The sequence below is a fragment of the Neoarius graeffei genome, chromosome 28 (genome assembly GCF_027579695.1).
Source record: "Neoarius graeffei isolate fNeoGra1 chromosome 28, fNeoGra1.pri, whole genome shotgun sequence".
Taxonomy (NCBI): Eukaryota; Metazoa; Chordata; class Actinopteri; order Siluriformes; family Ariidae; genus Neoarius; species Neoarius graeffei.
In genome coordinates this window covers 883,025-886,484 of record NC_083596.1, presented here as the reverse complement: position 1 = coordinate 886,484, position 3,460 = coordinate 883,025, and the positions used below count along the sequence as shown (strand labels likewise).

Here is a 3,460-nt window from a genome sequence, read left to right as displayed (position 1 = left end):
GGGCAGTTGCGGAGGCAAAAACTCGGAACTGGGAGGAGTTTGGTGAGGCCATGGAGGAGGACTATCGGTCGGCTTTGAGGAAATTCTGGCAAACCTTCTGGCGCCTCAGGAGGGGGAAGCAGTACTCTGCCAACACTGTTTACAGTGTGGGTGGGGAGCTGTTGACCTTGACTGGGGATATTGTTGGGCGGTGGATGGAATACTTCGAGGATCTCCTCAATCCCACCATCACATCTTCCATTGAGGAAGCAGAGGCTGATGACTCAGAGGTGGACTCGTCCATTACACAAGCCGAAGTCACTGAGGTGGTTTGCAAGCTCCTCAGTGGCAAGGCACCGGGGGTGGATGAAATCCGCCATGAGTATCTCAAGTCTCTGGATGTTGTGAGGCTGTCTTGGCTGACATGCCTCTGCAACATCGCGTGGCGATCGGGGACAGTGCCTCTGGAATGGCAAACCGGGGTGGTGGTCCCTCTTTTTAAGAAAAGGGACTGGAGAGTGTACTCCAATTATAGGGGAATCACACTTCTCAGCCTCCCTGGGAAGGTTTACTCCAGGGTACTGGAGAGGAGAATTCGGCCAATAGTCGAACCTCGGATCCAGGAGAAACAATGCGGTTTTCATCCTGGTCATGGAACACTGGACCAGCTCTATACCCTTCATAGGGTGCTCAAGGGTTCACCCTTCAAGGGTGCCCAACCAGTCCACATGTGCTTTGTGGATCTGGAGAAGGCATTCGACAGTGTCCCTCGTGGTAGCCATGGTTCTCAACCGGAAAAGGGTGGCTTGCCCTCTTCAGGTTGGTGAAGAAGTCCTGCCTCAAGTGGAGGAGTTTAAGTATCTCGGGATCTTGTTCACGAGTGAGGGAAGGATGGAGTGTGAGATTGACAGGCGGATCAGTGCAGCCTCCGCAGTGATGCGGTCGCTTTACTGGTCCGTTATGGTGAAGGAGCTGAGCCAAAAGGCGAAGCTCTCGATTTACCGGTCGATCTACGTTCCGACTCTCACCTATGGTCATGAGCTTCGGGTAATGACCGAAAGAACAAGATCGCAGATACAAGCGGCCGAAATTAGTTTCCTTTGCAGGGTGGCTGGGCGCTCCCTTAGAGATAGGGTGAGAAGCACAGTCACTCGGGAGGAGTTTGGAGTTGAGCTGCTGCTCCTCCACATCGAGAGGAATCAGCTGAGGTGGCTCGGGCATCTCTTTCGGATGCCTCCTGGACGCCTCCCTGGGGAGGTTTTCCAGGCATGTCCCCCTGGGAGGAGGCCCCAGGGAAGACCCAGGACACGCTGGAGGGACTATGTCTCTCAGCTGGCCTGGGAACGCCTCGGTGTTCTTCCCAAGGAGCTGGCCGAGGTGTCTGGGGAAAGGGAAGTTTGGGCTTCCATGCTCAGACTGCTGCCTCCGCGACCCGGCCCCGGATAAGCGGAAGAAAATGAGATGAGATGAGGTGAGATCTTACCATACTGAACGCCATACCGACACGATCAATGAGTTAATGACTTGTAATGACTGGCAAAAATGTGTTTTTAACGGTTTAAGTTAAAAAAAAAATTTAACCAAAAATAAAACTGTCACTTAATGACAGAAGGAAGGTTTCATGAAAGGAATGTGAAATGAATCTGATCATTGCACGGCGAGTGTGTGGAGTACCAATATCGCGTCAGTGACCGTATCTGCCATTCAGCGATCTCCCTACAAACTTTATTTTGATGTGGTTTATTTTCTGACACACTTGCAACTGCAGTCATCTGCTGTGATAGAGTCATGACTGAACGTACACACATCGTTACCAACAGGGTTTACTGTGAAAATTCAAGTGGAGAACTCAAATAAAGACACAGAACCATGCAGGAAAATACTCTGCCTTTTATTTCCTTTTTTTTAACAAATATGTCGAACATTACACTCAGGACAACACAAAGTTCAGATTCAGGTTTTTCTTTAACAAGTGTTTACATCTTCATTCTCTCTTTACAGATCTGTGTACAAAAACAATAAGTTACAGTCGCTTTGAATCAGTTTGCTAAACTATACAACACCGTCTCCACGCTCAACAAATAAATAATCTCACTATAAAAATGACCACGGGGGGGGAAGGGGCGGGGCTAAACCAGACCAGGAAGGGACCGACACCCCGGACTGACCAATGGTGTTGAATGGAGTGGAACTCAGTGCTTTATCTATGACATGATGTCACAGCCAGAACGCATCACACACCATTCGTTTAATCACAAACAATCCGCGAATGTTTAAATAAGAGCCGCTCTGTGATTGGTCAGGGGATTTACGTTAGAGTGGAACTATTGTTTTCATCAAGTCTGTGTACAACATATGCGCTTCAAAGTGCCTCTGTGTGTGTGTGTGTGTGTGTGTGAGAGAGAGAAAGAGAGAGCATTTCAAACACTATGACCATATAAGGGCGTGTTCACACATACCAATGAGTCCCAAAGTTGAAGTGTGTTAGTGTGTAATGCTCACAACTGGGTGTTGTCCACTAAAACACACACACACACACACACACACACACACTAGTACTAACTGCACTAGCATGACCATGCTACGTGAATGAAGTCCAGCTGTAAGTCACATGACTAGCGTTCCTCCATAAGAAACCAGCCTGCTGGTACCGTCACCATGGTAATGAAGTCCCACCGAAACATGGGGTAAAAATGTAAATGGCAGACAGAAGTGAGACATTGCACTTGGTTCTCACACACACACACACACACACACACACCAATCAAGTTCATTCAGTCGTCTCATCTCATTATCTCTAGCCGCTTTATCCTTCTACAGGGTCGCAGGCAAGCTGGAGCCTATCCCAGCTGTCAGAACAAATTAATTTTTTTTTTTGTGGATGGAAAAACTTTGAGGAAACAAACTGAAAATAAAATGTGTGTTTGGGCAAAACATACGCTGTGTTTTCAAAAAGGTGTAGCGTGAGTGTATTACAGTGTGTGTGTGTGTGTGTGTGTCCCTGCTAACACGTTAATGTACAAGGGTTCAGCTCAGTGACTGGATAAGTGTGAAAATGATTCAGTGCTGTGAAACGGAGCTCCTTTGTTCCTGTGTGTAAAGATCACGTCTCGTACAGCGTTCTGTCTCAGCGGCTGAGATTTAAACACAACGCTCAAATCGAAGTCTGATTTAATTTAATACTTTGTCTTATATTATTCTCATCCTCCATTCGCTCTTCTGTACAATGGTGCTTAAATTATATTCAAATTAAAATAAAAACAAATACTTAGCTCCTCTATTTTTTTAAAGATAAAGTTAACAACAGCAGCGCACTTTCTTTTTCTGTTGTCTTACAGTTAAATTTGCAGGGTTAAAGTTCATCGCAATGAAATCAGCACTATTTTTATATTAAATATTAAAATGAACAGTTTCATTCGCATTCAGTCTGAAAACTGCTTCAGATAAAAACATCGATAAAAAATCAGAATAAATCACAGGC

At 46.1% G+C, this 3,460-nt stretch overlaps 1 protein-coding gene across 4 annotated transcripts in view; it reads right to left on the bottom strand.

The window, feature by feature from the left end:
* Positions 1 to 1,854: 1,854 nt before the first annotated feature.
* The window catches only part of LOC132875703 (zinc finger X-chromosomal protein), a 15,624-nt gene continuing 14,018 nt past the window's right edge, over positions 1,855 to 3,460 (bottom strand). For all 4 annotated transcript variants that reach the window (XM_060912672.1, XM_060912673.1, XM_060912671.1 and 1 more), the window contains one exon: positions 1,855 to 3,460. This exon is cut by the window's right edge and continues 1,752 nt beyond it. The gene's annotated coding sequence lies outside the window, so the exon portion shown is untranslated.